Source organism: Cavia porcellus, unplaced genomic scaffold (genome assembly GCF_034190915.1).
Source record: "Cavia porcellus strain 051 isolate PalLab524CR breed Dunkin Hartley unplaced genomic scaffold, mCavPor4.1 scaffold_30, whole genome shotgun sequence".
NCBI classification, from domain to species: domain Eukaryota; kingdom Metazoa; phylum Chordata; class Mammalia; order Rodentia; family Caviidae; genus Cavia; species Cavia porcellus.
The window spans coordinates 27542471-27561102 of NW_026947513.1; the positions used below are offsets into that span (position 1 = coordinate 27542471).

General features: G+C 42.8%; 1 protein-coding gene and 1 pseudogene across 1 annotated transcript in view; both read right to left on the reverse strand.

Moving 5' to 3' along the window:
- The window catches only part of Tec (tec protein tyrosine kinase), a 113181-nt gene extending 108774 nt beyond the window's left edge, over positions 1-4407 (reverse strand). Inside the window, exon 1 of the mRNA XM_063240612.1 lies at positions 4274-4407. The gene's annotated coding sequence lies outside the window, so the exon portion shown is untranslated. The remainder of the gene's footprint in view (positions 1-4273) is intronic.
- Positions 4408-6015: 1608 nt separating this feature from the next.
- On the reverse strand, positions 6016-6513 carry LOC134474051 (spliceosome-associated protein CWC15 homolog; annotated as a pseudogene).
- Between the last annotated feature and the right edge of the window lie 12119 nt (positions 6514-18632).

Genomic DNA, 18632 nt, shown 5'->3' on the forward strand with positions numbered 1-18632 from the left:
TACAGACATGAAAAAATGCAATGGAAGGTGTGAGAAACATAATTCTGAAAATCTCTCAAAGAGGAAGAAGGGTTAAAGGGAAGGGAGGGGAATGGGGGGGAGCAAGATATACCATGTACAAGTATAAATCTGTATGATGAATGTTACCACTATGTATATCTAAAATGTACCAAAATAAAATAAAATAAAATGTACCAATAATTTTTTTAAAACTCTAGTAAAAAAAAAAAAAAAGAAAGAAAGAAAGAAAAGAAAATCTCCCCAAAAGTAGGACCAGGTAATAAAAAACACAGAAATTACAAAAGAGAAGGAAATTAGAGGCCTAATCCAAAACATGCAATATCTGAACAAAATTTTGTAAAAGAAACATCACAAAAACTGGAGGACCTACCAATGAGAGAATTCAAGAAACTTTCCCGAACTGAATGATCTAAGTTTCTAAATTCACAGAGTACAGTGCAATGGATGAAAACAAACACTCACAATGAAGCACGGATCATAAATTTAAGGATGGTGGAGAACAAAAGAAAATGTTATTAACTTCCAGACAGGACACAGCAGGCAGGGAACCCATACACAGGCTGCACACAAAAACTGGAAAACAGTTCTGAATTTCTTAACAGCAACACAATAGAGAGCAACGGAACAACACATTCAAATTTTCCATCTAAGAATTCCACACTTGGCCAAACTATGAATTATCAGTGGAAAAGAAATATTCTCAGGCATTCAGTCTTTGAAAGGTAGATGTCATAGGAACCTTTCCCAGGAACGTGTGCTACTAAAACATGAGAGTGGGGCCGGGGATTTAGCTCAGGCAAAGCAACTGCCTGGCAAGCGCAAGATTCTGAGTTCGATTCCCGATACCCCAAAAAAAGGATGATGGAAATCCTCGGGGTGCTGAGGACCTTACGGTGACAACTGTGTCCCACAAGTTTTAGAAGGTACCCACTCCAGGGGCTGGGGATTTAGCTCAGCAGCATAAGCGCCTGTCTTGAAAGCAGGCAGTTGTGAGTTTGATCCCTGGTACCGATAAAAACGAAAAAGCAAAAAAAAAAAAAAAAAAAAAAAGAAGGTACCCACTCCAGGTAGGGAAAAGGAAACGGACAGAAAATCTGACACATTTCAGGGAAAAGTCTGAAACCTGGCCAACAAAGTTAAAGACTGAATTAATGAGGTGTACACAATGGTAAAAGAAAGCAATGATTAACTTCAAGGAAAACAAAAAATTGTGCTTGGTTTAGCTACAAAAACTGATCTGGGTAGGTGTGGTGAGCACGGCTATAATCCCACACACATACTTTGGGAGGCTGAGGCAGGAGGATCACTACAAGTTTGGGGCAGCCTAAACTACACAGTGAGACCCTGTCTCAAAAACAAAACAACAACAACAAAAAAATCAATATTCTGTTCTAACTACTGCAAAGATAGGAAAATAAGGAGGCTGTGCTCCTGCTGGGAGCTGGATGGAAAAAGCAATCTCACCCTCTTCCACAGTAAGAAGTCAAGAAATAATGCTTCAAATTGAAAAACTCCAGATGTATAACTATAAGGAATCAATGTTGAAGAAGTTACTATTTCTGGAAAGGGAGAAATGTAACTTGCATAAATGTTTTGTTTGTTTTTGTGGTACTGGGGATCGAACTCAGGACCTTGCGCTCACCAGACAGGTGCTTACACCACTAAGCTAAATCCCTGGCCCCTAGCATAAACGTTTAAAACTAAAAAACAAAGCTCTCGTTAGCTTTTATGTCCATATCGATAAATATGAAACACATATAACTATATTAATATGTAAATGTATATTTATATTAATATTATTTAATAATAAGCAATTTATAATTAGTATATTTGCTTGCTTTTTTCTTTGTACAACCTGTTTTGAAAATTTTCTTCATTGTTTCCTCTAAACAAAAGGAAATGTAATTTTCTGCATTTATACCACAGAAGCTTTGGCCATCTGAGCTCTGAGCAATTATACATGGGAAATTAATAGATACAATCCAGTGCAAGGAAGGACTAATTGAACTAGGGCAAAGACAGACAAGCCCAGGTGAAGGCAGGTTTGGAAGCAGAGGCGGCTAAGCCCTTCTCTCCATTGTCTGTTCTTGTTATTCTCAACAAAGCTCTTTAAATAGCATAATCACATGGTACAGGATAAGTTGACAATTGCTAGTGACCATGAACGAATTTCACCCCTTGTTAACAGACTTGAATGCCCAATCAGCGACCCTAATCCAACCAAGACCCCTGGCCCCAAGATTGTTGATCTGGATTCCATTTGGCTTTGCCCGTTGTAGACTTGACAAGAGAGCACGTCAATGGCTCTCAACAAGTGACAATGTCATTAGCAGACATTTACTGAGGATCCACAGGGGACCCAGCACCAGCCTGAGGATCAGTACCCTCTGCTGACTCTGTAGATCTCAGTTCCCTGCTCTGAACAAACTCGGATTCTCCCCAGGAATAGGAAACTGGGGAGGGCAGGATGGAAGCAAAGGGGCTGGTAGGGCCGGGGTGTCCGGGAAGGAGAGGCATCAACCTGCCCAACCTGGAGGAACCAGTAGGCAGAGGTATGGTGGGAGGACCAGGACCAGGCTCTTAGCACTCCGGGTGCCTGGAGGAAATCAGAGGCCAGTAATTCTTCCCCAAGGATAAAAGTGGGCCTGTCACTGCGGGAAAGCCCTCTGGCCTCCTTGCCAGTGATCAAAAGCAAGTAACAAATGCTGCCATTCCTTGAGGTTCACCATGGTCTGTTAAAAACTAGCTGTTACCCTTCAGTAACTAGCTATGAAAACTAGACTATCTTGATACAGAACATAAAGTAGGTAAACAGGTGGAAAATACTAGAGCATAGATTAACATTCTGTAATTTGTTTGTTGTTTTAAGACAGTCTCGCTATGTAGCCCTGGCTGGCCTTGAACTTGGGGCAATCTTCCTGTCTCAGCCTCCCAAGTGCTGAGAGTACAGGCATGCACCACCGTATCAGGCAACATTCTGTATTCTCTGCTATTTGACAAGACATTAAAATTCTAGGCTAAGTCTCAATGTGAAGCAAAGGTATTGCCAATGAAAGCACAGCACTGATCTGCATGTGTTTACAACACTTACCCTGTACAGTTCCACAAACAGAACGTACACATCCGTGTGGAAGGAATCAACATCATTAACATAAGCAGGCTACCCTAAGCATCCAGCGTTGGTCAGAGTAACAACAGATTCATCAGATTAACTGGGGCATGGGGACCATACAAATCTTTTGTAAACACAATGTAATTAAGAAATACTTTCCAAATACCTAATGTGTAAATTATTCAAACCTCTCTTTTCCCCATATAAATCTTGGTACTCCGTACCATATGTGATTCTGACGCACTGAGGAGCTACCAGGGTCACAAACTGCTGAATCTCCAAATTTATTTGCCAGTTTGTGGGTGCCTTTTTTCCTCTCTTCCCCAGCTCTGTAGAAAGGAGTCATCCAGAAGGAATAAACAGTCAGAATTTCCTAAGAGGAAAATGGGCATTCACTGGGAAAATGCGGGGCAGATACGCAAAATGTGTAACTATTTTGGGACAGCCTTCAAAGTCACCTAACGACCAGCCACCCTGGTGCTTCCAGTTTACATTCCTATCAACTCTTCTAATTAAATATTCCAGTTTCCAAAGAATGGCAAGAATGAGACTGCTCCTGAACTTGGTACAAAGCAACAAGTCTGTTAGGCGTCCCTGAAATAATAAAATTCAAAAGAAACTGGAATCCGAGGGAAACGGCACCCTTTCTGATCAAGGCTCCAGTTCTCCCAGCACATACATCCTCTGAGCCCTTTATTCAAGATCCGAACCTCATTTCACCGAAGGGAAAATGTGAACTCCCTGGGGCGAGGCCCGCGGACTCGCGCAGCTGTGGAAGCTCCTCGCGCGCTCGCAACTTTGAATCAAGGCTGCGCCGCCGCCGGCCCGCACACGCGAGTGATCCCAGCGAGCCAGGCAAAGAGGGCCGGGTGCTCCTCGGAGAGGTCAGCGCCGGAGTCCGGGAGACCAACAGGCCGCAGCCTCCCGGAATCGCGGCCACCGGGGACGAACCTGTCCTTGCTTCCTGGACCGAAGGGACACGTCCCTCGCCCACGCTCACCGCGCCGCCAAGAGCGAAAACCCTTCCCCATCCCGCGAGATCCGCCTCTGGGCTCGTGGAAGCCCCCTCGGTCTGCGCGCGTCCCCGTCCTGACCCCGGCGCCCGCCGTCCCGCAGTCCCCAGCCGCGCCACCCCCGTACCTGGCCGCAGCGCGCCGGCCGCCAGCTCTGCAGAGACTGCTCGGTCTGCGCGGCGGCCGAGTGCAGGGCCGGGCCTGCGGCCACGCCCCCTGTGGTTACGCCCTCTGTGACCACGCCCACTTTCAGCCACGCCCTCTGTGTTACGCCCCCAAGCGCTGGGCTGCTCTGTCCTGGTTGTCCCGCTCTGCGGGGATTTCAAAGCCCGGCGCCGAGCAGTTTGGAGCCGCTTCTGTCCCCGCGGCCAGAGTTTCAGGGGGTGCCCCTTCTGTTTCCGGACGCAGTGTCGCGACTTCCCATCTCAGGAGCACCGCCCAGCGAGGACTCCTACATCCCCAGCCGGGACAGCCCCGAGCAGTGCCACCTGCGGGTGACCTGCGCCGGACTGCGATCTGGGAACCGCGCCTCCTCTTCCGCTAGGGGCGGCGGCCAGGCGGTGACGCGACCGCGCTGCCCGGGAGCCTGGGTCCTCCTACTGTCAAACCCCGGGCCACCCGGCAGAGCTGATGCCTACAGCCCCTGCTCGCTGCTCACCTGGGACACCTCGCGAAGAGCAGACGACCTCTGCGACTCGCTATGCACCAGCACCAGGGCAGGTATTTTACTTGCACTAACAATTCTATGAAGTATACATTGTCAGAATCTCCATTTTAGAGCTGCTGAAAATGAAGCACAGAACTGTAACACAGGCGGCCTAACATCACCCAGCCAGCAAACTGAAAAGCAGAGCTTCAGATCACACGGTTCCCCTTGTGTGGTTCCCCCACCTTCTTAGCTCTTAACCCGAACTCATCTGACTCACCAGAACCTGAATGTCAGCTGTGCTCAGGGTTTTCTTTGTTTTATTTTATTATTTGTTACTTTATTGGTATCAGGTCTCGAACTCACAACCTTGCACTTGACAGGCAGGTGCTTATGCCACTGAGCTAAACCCCCAGCTGTATTTTATTTTATTTTGAAACAGGACCTGGCCCAGTTCCCTAGCTGACTTTAACGTTTGATCCTCTGTGAAATTACAAGTTGTGAGCCACCACACTCATGTAGTTTAGTGTTTCAGGAACGCATTGAAACCCACTTGAAAAACAGCTTCTACTGAGTAGAGCAAATAATAAACTCACGAATTAACCATTTTTCTTTTCTTTCTTTTTTTTTTTTTGCTTCTTTTTACCATTTATTTATTTTAGTCATAATTCATTTATTCTTTCATGAAATTATATCTAACAAATTTCATTTCACTGATACTGTACATTTTAAGATATCTTTAGCATTCTATTCATTTTTTTTTTACTTTGTGTGTGTGTGTGTGTGTGTGTGTGTGTGTGTATACACCACGACTCAAACCCAGGACCTCCTGCTTGCCAAGCAGGTTCTGTGCCACTGAGCTATATCCCTGGCCTCTTCTTATTTTGAGGTTTTGTGGGGTTTTTTTGGTTTTTGTTTGGTGTGTTTTTGTTTTCATTTTTGTTTTGTACCAAGGATCAAATTCACTTGCCAGGCAGACACTTATGCTACTGAGTTTGAGGCCAGCCTTGGCTACAAAGTGAGTTCAAGGCCAGACTGAACAGCATGAGACCCTGTCTCAAAAGTAAATAAATAAATAAAACTTAAAAATCAAAAAGTTAAAAATTTATTTATTTATTGTCTTTTTCCTTTTTATCCGTACCGGGGATTGAACTCATGACTGCCTGCTTGCAAGGCAGGTGCTTATGCCGCTGAGCTAAACCCCCAGGCAAAAAGTTAAAAATTTAAAGAATAAAACCATTGTATATGAAATGTTTCTTCACAAACATTTTATGAAGTTCAGACCACAGTGTACATTTACAAATCTTTCATATTTCTTTGGATCTTCTACACCGTAGGCACAGTTCTTGAAGACAACATCCTTGTCCTGTCTTCTTTTCACTGGGAAGCTGCCCCAGAGGCTGCGGTGGGCTGGTGAGATGAAGGAGGGCGTTTCTACCTAGAATGTTTTTTATACCAATGCTTTCTTTTCTGCCGTTGGTCCTTGTCCCTTCCTGGCCTGTTCTCCAGCTCTTTCTTTTCTAATTCTTTGCAATTTTGCAAGAATAGCTGCATATCAGGCTCATCACACTCTACTTCAAAGTTTTCATCTCCCTTCCCTGTTCTAGGATCTGCTGCAGTAGGAATCTGGTGTGACGGAAGCTTTTTTGACACTGAGCAGAGGTCATGTGTTCATGGGTTGGAAAATCTTTATTTTTATTTTCTCTAGCAGCCTCTGTCTCTCTCTCTCTCTCTCTCTCTCTCTCTCTCTCTCTCTCAGTTTTCCAATTTTCTGCTACAGTCACAATTATGATCCTCTTCAGGGGCATCTTGAGTAGTTTGTCTGAATCTTTATGAAAGGGAAGGTCCCCTGTGAGTGTCTCCTGTAAGTCTGTTACAAGGCCAAGGATCTGCCTGGAGATGACATCCATCGTGAAGGTGAAGACTGGAGCTCTTCCAGCAAAAACCGAAGGCTGGGTACTACAAGTTTGTGGCATTGTCGAGTTTAGGGCATGACTCTGCTGTGGCAGCTGTCATAGTGACGACATCCACCACTCAGTGCCACTGGTGCCTTTCTCCTTGGAAGCCTCTGGAGTTACTGCTTTCTGTGTCTCTGTAGCTTCTGTCCTCCTTTCTCACTCCAGGAGCCAGGAGCCAGGAGCCAGGGAGAGTGTACAGATTGCCCTTCCTTCGTCTGCACTGTGTTCTGTCTTCTTTGTGGGCTCCAGATTTACCCTCAGATCCTTCTGGAGTCTCAGGGATCCACCTCCCTCCTTCCTTTCTTCCCCATGTTGTGATTTTCCTTGTCTGGATTCCAAATCTTAGAGAGGTTGATTTCTATTTAAAATTCCTCTATCTTCCTGGAAGTGCTTTCTGTCATTTTTCTTAATATAAACAGAAAAAGGTCTTTAGTGAGTAAAAACAAGAACGCCTCTTGCACTTGCTTTTACCACTGTTTATCACTTCAGGCAAGAGAAAAACCCCTTCCCTGCCCTCCCAAAATCATCAAGTTTTCCTAGTATTTATGTGTTGCCTGAATTATGGATCTATATTCTTCCCTGAAAGAATTACTAAATATCCTAACATCCATACTGAATTTTTTATTGTATTTAATTTGCAAAAATGACTATTATCATATTAAATTTCTGTTGTTTTCTTGATGTCAGCATCTCAGCAAGTACCTAAATTTCCCAGATGGGCTCCAGTTTGTGATCCTCCTGCCTCAGCCTGAGAGAGGGCTGGGATTACAGGCATGGACCACCACCTTTGCTTCCAAATGCTGGTGCTACTTAGAATGGGTCTTGCTGTCTGTCTTGGTTATTTTTCTTTCATTGCTGGGACAAAATACCCAACACCCAAAATGAAGGAAGGGCAGGTTTATTTAGTTCATGGTTTGTGGAAGTTTCAGTCCATAATCAGATCCACGTGGCATCAGGGCAACACTTCAAGGCAGCAGCCAGTAAAAGTAACCAAAACAAAAGAGAGGAACACAAGCCTCTTCTCCTCCTTTGTATTGTAAGCAGGCTACCCCGTTCTCCCTGCCCAGGGGAGGTGTGGTACTCACCTCTGTTCCTTTCTCATGTACAGACTGAGGATATTTACAAAGTAAGGATCCTGGATCCCTGCTGAGTCTCTTGGTTAAATTTCTAAACTTCTCAGGTTGACACAATGTCAACCATACCAATCTACCCCTTATCAACTTGGCAACCAGACACATTTCTTTAAACCTGTTTCCAGATACAAGACATGCTTATTCCTATCTTTTTGTAACTTGAACATTGTAACACTGGTTTAACAATCATTAGAACCAGTATTAAGTCTATAAACATTATATTACATTAGAACCATAGCATTCCACCCCTGGCTGTCAAAGACTCAAGTATATCCCTTTATGCAAAATACATTCAACCCATCTGCAAGACTTGCCACAGTCCTAACAGTTTCAACATTGCCAAAAAGTCCAGGTCCCAAGTCTCCTCCTAGTTTTGAGGTAAACTCTAGCTATGAGCCCTGTACAAATGAAAACAAATTTAAATACTTCCAACATTCAATAGTACAAGATAAACATTACCATTCCAAAGGGTACAAACGGGAATACAAAGGAATGGGACCAAAGCTAGCCCAAAATCCAGCAGGGCAAGCATTGAGTCCTGGAGTTGCACATCCAGCATCTGAAGCAATCTGGTTTTGAGCTCCAAAAGGCTTGAGTGTCTCTACCCCTACGCCACTTGTGGTGATTGTAGCTCCCACAACTTCTCTCTTGGGCTGGCTTTGCTCCCTTCTTGCAGGTTTTCTTAGATAATCTACCTTGCTGGCTTTTCCAAACTGCCAGGTCGCCACTGCACGTTTGGCTTCACATTCGTAGCTTTGCACATTGCCCTCTCAGGCACACTGTCTGGCCTTCCAGGCCTTCTGCAAACAGGGTGGAAGCCTTTTAAACCTCAGAACTCCTGCATTCAGTGCGTACCAAAACCATTAGCCCACGGATGATGCTGAGATCTGCTGCCAGTTGTAGCAGTAGCCAGGTCTTGCTCTCTCCTAGCTGTAGGGGTTAAGGGCCTAGATTGTTGGGCCTTCTGAATCCAATTCTGAAGAACAAGTTTTTTATGTTGCCGCCATTCTGGAACTTGGTGCTCTGCAGCTTTTGCCTCAAAGCAAAGTCTTTCACTTTTGCAGTTGTGAGGCTGCAAAGTTTCAAGACTTCCCCCCCCTTTTTTTTTATGCTTTCAGACCATCTTTTTTTATTGTCCTGTTCCTTCTCAGCAATTGAGCTTTCTTCAGCTCTATCTTTGCAGTCCACAACTTTATTGGAACTTCCTTTCTGGCCAATCTCACAGTGTTTTAAATCATCCTGCTGGGCTCTTTGCTCTTGAAATATAAATCTGGCTAAAAGCCCCCAACAATAGCCATCCAAAGCCTCAACATTTTACTGCCTTGAAATTTCTTCTGCCAGATTAATTCATCCACTCCCCTTAATCTTAGTCTCAGGCAAAGTCTCCGGACACAAGCAAAATGTAAACTTTCTGCCAAGCCATAACATACATCTTCTGGAGTCCAACAATCAATACAGTCCTTCTTCCCTACAGAAACCTCCTGAACTTGGTCTTCATTGGCAGAATTTCTATTCTGATTTATGAGCTCTGACCAGAATCTCCTACACAGAACAACCTAAGGTATTCCATCGCTACTTCTGCAACAGTAGCTCTGAACCCTTCCGAACTCTTCCCACAAACCAATCCCAAAGGCTCTTGAACCACATGGTCAGGTATAGTCATAGCAATGGCCCACTCCTGCTAACAAATTCTTAGTTAGTTTTCCCTTGTTGCTGAGAGAAAATACTAGACACTCAAAATGAAGGAAGGAAAGGTTTATTTAGCTCATTGTTTATGGAGGTTTCAGTCCTTAATCAGTCGGCTCCAAGGCACGGTGACATGGCAACGGGGCAGCACTTCAAGACAGCAACCAATGAAAGCAGCCAGAACAAAGCAGGGAAGAACAAGCCTCTTCTCCTCCCTTATATTGTAAGCAGGCCACCCACCCCTCCCCAGGGCAGGTGTAGCCCTCCCACCACCTCTGTGCCCTCCTCTTGCACAGGCTGAGGATATTTACAAAGTAGGGATCCTGGCTCCCTGCTGAGTCTTAGTTAAACTTCTAAAATTCTTGAGTTGACACAAGGTATCAGCCATATCAGTGTCCTTTTGGAAATCTTTATACCTTTTAACACATGGTCTCACAAAATCACTAAGCTACACAGGAACTTGTGATACTTCTGCTTCTGCCAACCAAAATGCTGACATTACAAACACAGGCCACCACAGTGATCTTAAAATTCCATAAATATTTAGACCTCTTTATTATGCAAGTTTTCATTCTGTCTTGACTCTTGCACGTGTGTCACATGTGGGTATTACTGTACATATAAGAGATTTCTGTGGCAGGTTTAGAAATGTAGTTGGTTCTGAAGAGAAGTTAAAGAAAAAAAAAAAAGAAATGTAGTTTTAACGACCTCCTCACCAGGCATCTTGGGAGTTATCCAGCTATTTTCACATAAAAGTTATGCATCCTTGATTTGAAAATTTGGTTGGCGTTCGAAAGATTTTCAGTCATTTCAGATATGACACATGTGATGCTCAACTAGCACAGGACACATAAAGGATCTGAAATCCAAAGACTCGCAAATTTGAAATCTCTTATTCTGGGCCTTTCAGATAACTTAACAGGCCTGAGCAATTTAGCAAAAACCCTGTCTCAAAATAAAAAATTTTAAAAGGCCTGAGTTCGATCCCCAGTACCAGTAAAAAGGAAAAAGACAAAAAATAAAAATAAAAAATAAAAAATAAAAAGGCCTGAGGATATAGTTCAATGTGAGGGCACTGGGTTCAGTCACCAGTACCACCCTAAAGTGAATAAAATAAAATGTTAATTGTGTTTTATGCCTCGCAAAGAGAACAATAAGTATCGTTATTTGCTCATTTTCAGATTAAATAAAGCATTTTGTATTAAAAATACAGAGTAACAGAGCCAGGCACTGGGGCACACACCTGTAGTCCCAGCTCTTCTGAAGCCAGAGATGGAAGAATCACTTGAGTTTAGAAGTTTGGAGCCAGCCAGGAACATAGAGTGAGATCCCAATTCCCTACACCTACCAAAAAGCAGAACAAAACAGAACAAAGGAAAAACAGAGGGAGAGAAAAAAAAAGAAAGAAAAAGGCTTGGGATTTAGTTCAGTAGTAGAGTGCTGGCCTAGCACGTGTGAACCATGGGTTCAATTGACATCTTCACCAAAATCATGATTCCTAATGTAGTCCAGGCTGACCTTGAGCTTAGGGAGGTTCTCAGTGCTGAGGTCCCAGACATGACTATTCAGGCATATTTTGAACTTATCAGTGTTTCTGTATTACATGAGGATGAACCAGAAGCAAATTAGAGGCATTCCATGTAAGAATTTTCGAAACATCTTGTTTTTAATAATTATGAAAAGATAAAATCTAGGATATATTATGAACTGGGCATGGTGGTGTGCACCTGTAATCCCAGTGCTTGTGAGGCGGAGGCAAGAGTGTCACTTCAAACTCAAGGTCAACTTCAGCTGCACAGGAAGCCTAGACTACATGGTGTAACCCTTCTCAAAAAATACAACCACAAAAAAAAATTATATACTATATATTAGAAGAGAGTAAATATTGAATTTATATAAAGCTCCCAATATAATAGTTTTGTATTTGTAAATGAAAAGATCAGATTTTTTAATTAATTAGGTTTATTGGTACATGTTAGGTATACATAATGATCACATTATCATCGGGAAATTGTAGCTATACATGATGTCCTGACTGTGTCTTGAGTTCTCTTTTCTTCCCATGAGTCTCTCCTCCCTTCAACCCCTCTACCTTGCCCTGTTTACAAAGCTTTGTTTCCATTGTATCCTTCTTTTATTTTTTTATTTTCTTTCCTTTCCTTTCCCCCTTCCTTCTCCCTAGTTCCTCTTCCCTTTTGAGCAATTTCTTCCTATTTCACAAATGTCTGTTGTATATTTGATCCTTATGCTGTCAGCTTCTCACACCAGGGAGACTGTGATATTTATACATGTGTGTCCCTTTCATTTCACTTAAGAGTGTGGTCTCGGTGCATCCTTTCAGCTAGAAGTGTCTCAAGCTTGTCCTTTATGGCAGAGTAGGACTCCACTGTATTTAAAAAAAAAATCTTCATTATCCATTCATCAGTTGATGGACATTTGGACTATCTCCAAGATTTAGCTATTACAAACAAATATAGGTGTCCATATATTGCTAAGTTCTGATGCTTTTTAATTCTTTTGGGAAGATACCATAAAAGATACTGAGCTGAATGAAACTCCTATTTTTGATTTTCTGAGGAAACTCCACAGTGATGGCCAAATGGTTGCACTGGTCTACATTCCCACCACCAGTGGAGGCTTCCTTTTCCTCACAGCCTGCCAGCATTTGTTATTGATAACAGCCATTCTTTCTGGAGTAATAGGGAATCTCAGTGTTGTTTTAATTTGTAGCTCTCTAATGATCAGTGATGTCTACTGTTATTTCGTGTATTTATTTGTCGTTTTTACTTCTTAACCTGAGAAGTGTCTATAAATTTCAGATGCCCTCATTTTGGACTGGGTCTGTAAATTTGAATGGTCTGATTTTGTAAATCAAGTTTTAACTTGCTTCCACTAACATAATTTATTCTCATTCTGGGTGAATTAAAGTTTGCACCAGAAAATTTATCCTTTTAAACTGTACACTTCGTTGACTTGTAGTTGATTCACACATTTGTACAACCATCACCACTAAGAGCAGAACCACCACAGAAAGAAACCTCAAACATTGAGAAATGTCTTCTCATATCTTCCTCCTCTTGGCCCTGGAAACCATGAAACTGTTTTCTGACCTAATGAATGGCGAATTCATGAATCTTACAATGCAGAGTCTTTGTGTGTGGTGTCTTTCACTTCCTGTTATGTTTTCAAGGATCCTTCTCACTGTGGCATGCATCAGTAAATTATTCTTTGTTGTAGTTGAATAATATTTCACTTGGATGGATTTCAGGAATTCATTCTTGAGTCAGAGGATACTAGGTTGCTTCTGATGTCTGTTATACATATAGCACTGTAAACTCTTATGTTCTTGTTCATGGACATTATACTTCCCTGACTATATGGTTACCTTTTTTTTTACTGAGACAGAATCTTGATAGTTTACCCAGGCTGGCAGCAAATGAGTGTTCCTTCTACCTCACTTTTCTTGGTTACTTTTCTCTCATTGCTGAGGCAAAATACCTGACACCCAAAATGAAAGAAGGAAAGGTTTATTTAGCTCCTAGTTTGTGGAGGTTTCAGTTCATAATCAGCTGGCTCCGAGGCCGGATGGCTTGGCACAGGGACAATACTTTAAGGTGGTAGAAAACAGTAAAGCAACAATAGCAGCAGGGGGAAAGTGCAAACCTCTTTTTCTTCTTTATATTGTAAGTAGGCTAACTCCTCCTGCTGCCCCCAGGATGTAGCACTCACAAAATTCTGTGTCCTCTTCTTGCACAGGATGAGGATGTTACAAAATAAGGACCCTGACTCTCTGCTGAATCACTTAACTGGATTTTTGACCTTCTCAAATTGACACATTGAACATTTCAGAACAGTAATGGCTTGTCCTCCACACCCCAGGATGCACTGCATCACCTAGTTAAGCTTCTAGACTTCTCAAGTTGACCCAATGTATAGTTTACCCAGGCTAGTAGAAACCAGTACTCCTTCTACCTTACTCTGATGGGTAACTTACATTGCCAACCTGCCTTTTATCCTTTTGAACAAATGCTCAGCTGTATTCCAAAGAGGCATTTTTATGTCTTCATTAACAATTTGTGGTGCTGGAGAATCAAACCAAGGTCTCTCACATGCTAGGCAGCCAACACTGAGCTACACTGCCAGCCTTTTAAAAAATTTTTCTGACTACCCTATCCTTAAACATGCAATTCTCCTGCTTCAGCCTCTGGAGTGCAACGATGACAGATATATGCTGCCACCACCACTACCCCCATCCAGTGGAAATAATTATCTATCGACAGCTCTGGGGAAATGCTCAGATAATCACCCTATTTGAGGTCTCTTCCTTTTATGGAGTGGATGGCAACACAGTGCTGAGGGAAATAAGGAAGGACATGTGCTTAAGGTGGCATGGATTCCTCTTGCAGAAGTGCCAACTTGGGAGACACAGTTTACTCTTTGGTCGTGTGAGAGTTTATTTTTAGGGGAAAGCAATTCATGTCCAGGGTGAAAGGGGACAACACAGGCAAGTCCTGCTCTTCTGGTCAGGAGCACAAGGGTGGAGCTGGGCCCAAGGTCAGCTCCCAGCAAGATCAGGATGTCATCAGCCAAGCCAGCGAGCATGAGGACCAGGTCTATAAGGACCAAACAAGGTGAGCCCTGCTGAGGATGCCTCCCACCCAGATGATGAAGATCAAATGCCTATGCAGAGCCAAGGATGAGTCCTGCTGGCATCATCCTATGCAGGTGACACCACCATCTCCCTGCCCCAATCCTGTTCCTTCCCTGCACACATCTAAGTCCCTACTTGATATAGGAAGTATGATATAGGACCTCCAGATAATCCAAATAATGGAAGGGAAATAAAACTCCTACTCCGTTAGATGTACAGTATGCCAAGTTTGTGTTCTCTAAAATGAAAGAATGAATTCTGGGAACAACAGAGGTTAAGAGTAGGAAGTATTTGTTGAGAGAAAGAAAGCTTCTGTTTAGGAGAGATAAAAAGAATGCAAAGTGGATGGCCCCCTGGACCTCTTTTTTTCAAGGGCACTTTATAGAACAAAGCCAGGAGGTGAGTCAGATCTAATGAACATTGATCCAAGAGGAAATCATAAGGTGGATGTGAGGTGGGACAAAACTATGATCAACCAATAAGATTATGTGTATAATCATTTAGGTAATATTGATTAAATGGGAATCAAATGAGGAAGCGAGTACCAAGTGAGAATGTGAACTGAGCAAAGCCTTTCCTGGGAGGGAGGGACCAGGGAGGTTTTGGGACCCCACCCAGGTGGCTGATTCCCATTTAGAATGTCAAGCACTGCTGTTCACCTCTAGGGTGAGAATGTGGATGTAGTCATTTCCTCTGTCCTGAGGCCTGAAGTTCAATTGAATGTGCTTCCAGCCACTGTTATCTTCTGCATTTACCTTTTCCAAGGTCCTGGTCTTGTCTGGTCACCTACAATATTTCTAATTTAGCTATCTGTAATATACTGATCAGGGAAACACCTGTGGGAAGGGTGCCCTGGATTTTTGTGGATGAATCTGTCTAGTCCCAAATGGCCAACATCCCAAGGTGACTGATGTCTGTTATGGTTGGTGCATTGTGTCGATATTAGCAGTTTAGAAGCTTAACTAAGAGACTCAACAGGGAGCCAGGATTCTTACTTTGTAAATATCCTCATCCTGTACCAGAAGAGATTTTACTAGTACTAGAGATTTTACTAGTACTACACCCTGGAGGAGGGGGGTACCCTGCATATATTATAAGGGAAGAAAAGAGGCTTTTTCTTCTCCCTTTTGCTCTGGCTGCTCCCTAGAAGTGTTGCCTCAGTGCCGTGACACCCTGCCTTGGAGCCAAGTGATTATAGACTGAAACCTTCAAAAACTGTAAGCTAAATAAACCTTTCTTTCCTTCATTTTGGCTATTGGGTGTTTCCTCCCAGCAAAAAGAGAAAAGTAACCAAGACAATGTCCATTTAGATTATCAATCACTGCTGTTCAACAACAGGCTGGCCCTGGGTTTGCATGAAATCCACCTGCATTTCTGAGACCTGGTTCCTATTGCACCCCAAAAAGAACAAGATGTTGTTCAAAAAACAGGCAAGACGTCTTTAAAAAGATGCGCTTTATTTTAGCTGCTACCCAGTGACATGGCCTGGCCTGTGTTGGAGTCTGCAGAGCTGTGTAACCAGGTTAGGTTACAGGGGGTTTTTAAAAGGAAAAACCACGAAGAAGAGAAAAGCTGGGGGAGCTTATACAAAAAGGGAGTTAATCTCTGCAAAATGTTTACAACCAGGGCCAGTTGGTCCTGGGACCAAATGTTTTACAATTAGTGGTCAGCAAATGTTTTACAATCAAAGGTCATTTGGTTCAGGGACCAAATTGCTATTCTGGAAGGGATAATTCACAAGAAATGAGAGTTGAACCACAGGTCAGGGTAACAAGGCTTGCAGAACAAGATAGCGGTGGCTTAGCCAGGTTACACTTCCCATCATATTAGGGTCCCCACACAGAAAAGTCAACCACACATGTCCTGATGTGAGTCTTCTTCCAACGTGGATAATGACTTGCTTTTCCTTTTCAAGAAACTTTATTGAACTAAAACTTACATACCACACAATTTACACATGTAAAAGGTAAAATTCCATGAATTTTAACACACTGACAGTGATATAGGGACACTGCTAGATGTCTGAAACATCAGAGTTCCGGTTCTCTAAAATCAAGGAATGAATTCTAGAAACAACAAAGGTTAAGAGTAGGAAGAATTTATTGGAGAAACAAAGCTTTTCTCTAAAAGGAACAGAAAGGGGCTTGGAAAATGGGTTGCCCACCAACCCCACTTCTTAAGGGTGTTTTATTGAACAAAGCCACAAGAAGAGGGGGGTTTAAAGTGTGACAGAACTATAACCAATCAACAAGATTATAAATATAGTTGATTAGGTAATATTGATCCAATGGAACATCATAGAATGGGTATGAGATGGGATAAAACTATGATCAACCAATAGGATTACAACAAGTATTGTAAGACTGCAAGTCGCTAAGGAGACCCCAAGGACACGACTCTCATGCAAAAGCAAAGGGGATTTTATTTGTCCGTGCACACGGGGTCCTCAGAACACGCAGGAACCGAGAACCCCGAGTAGGGGAAGGGCTAGTGTTTTTAAGGGGAAAAACCACAAAGCAAGCGTTTATTACAGAAGCCAATCATTACAGTTAGTGCAGAGCGGTGGGCATCTTATCTATCTACTATTGGTCAGTTCATAAGGGGTGACCAGCGGGTCAGAGTTAATTAACTGTCTTTGTTCTGTACAACTTATCTTTAAGACACCTGGTTTTTGTAGGCTCAAGTCTAACATATTTTACAACCCTGATTAGCGTAATGGCAGGCTCTATCTCTGAGTTCCCTGGCACAGCACATCCCGAGAACATCACAGCCACAGATGTTTTTTTTTTATCCTTTTTCCCTAATTGATATTTTAAGTGACCTAATTGATATGTTGAGCAATACTCTCCTCTGTAAAGAATTGCAAGAATCTCACCTAATTGATATGTTAACCATTGTTGCCCTTTCCAAACTACAGAAGTTGTGCTAAAACAAGCTAACAAGGGTTGTTAATCACTGTTAGGCGCCTCTATTCTCCGCTAAAGAGCTAAAGAGAACTAGAATGGCCCATCAATTTATACTTGTTTAAAGTAACCTGCCTGTGTGCAGAGAGATTAGCGTATGAGTTTAACCCTTTACCCTGACCTTGACACACATATAACCGCCGTTTTCTGTTTTGTATGGCACCTTATTGTCTCCTGGACTGTCATGAGGCCCAGTGCTGCTTCTAGCTGAGAAACAGCATCTTGTTTTTAACCTTTTACTCTCTGGTCTTACAGTATAATGGCTTGGGTAATATTGACTAAATGGGGATTGAATGGGGAAACAAAACATGTAGCAAGGCACATGGACAGACAAGAACTTTCCTGGAAGGAGTGGGTTAAAGAAGTCTTCTACCCCAAGGGATTGACGTCCAATCAGGATATCATTCACTGCTGTTCATCCCTAGGGGAAGTATATGAGTGAGTAGTTTCTTTTTTTTCTGACATCTGGCCTTCAGTGAATGCGCCCATAGCTAAAATTGTCTTCTGCGTTGACCTCTCAAGGGCTCAGCTCTGTCTGACTGTTTATAATATTTTTACCTAACTTAGCTATCTAGAGCATTCTTCCCTCTGAAGAAATACCCTGAACTGCCACAAGGGAGTAATGGGTAATGACAGATATGGTTTCTTCAAGCTGAAAGGAGTCATAGTTGTGATTAACAATTAGAGATACCAGGGGCTGGGGATTTAGCTCAGCGGCATAAGCGCCTGCCTTGCAAGCAGGCAGTTGTGAGTTCGATCCCTGGTACCAATAAAAACGAAAAAAGACAAAAAAAAAAAAAAAAAAACAATTAGAGATACCATGTAGAGGATCTATCTAAATGCCCTCGATAGACACCAGGTATTCGTATCTTGGATAGGCAGGTAGCTTTAAGTCTGGAGGACACAGAGCCAAAGAAATGGTTAAGTAGGCATAGGCCAAGTAATAAGATCAACAGGATAATTATGAATATAGTCAATAAAGGTTTTCATCAGGAAAAGCCAGTAATAGCTTCCCATAAAGAAGATAAGGATAAGGTCTAGGGAATTTCAGGGTCTGACATGTCATTAATATGTCATCTAGTATCCTGAACCACTATTGAAATATTAGCAGAAGGATCAGGAGTATACACATACCATCCAGTTTTCACAATTGCCCAAGTTTTTACAATTGGCCTTTTCCCGTCTAACAAGCAGGGGAAATGGAGAAAAACCACCGGAGACCACCAGGCATATGTAAAAGCAACATAGCCTGGAATTTTTTGTGCCTGGATGCAGGAAGAGAGTGGAATGAGACATCTGTCCAAAACAAAGAGAGAAGGCAGGAGATTATACGTGGGAAGGTCTCAATAAACATTGGTGGCCAGAGTTTTCTGGCAGTCTTGCATCTCAGTGGCAGAATCCCTGAAGTGTCTGGTATAAATTTTTGCGTGTCTCCAGATAGCCTCAGGA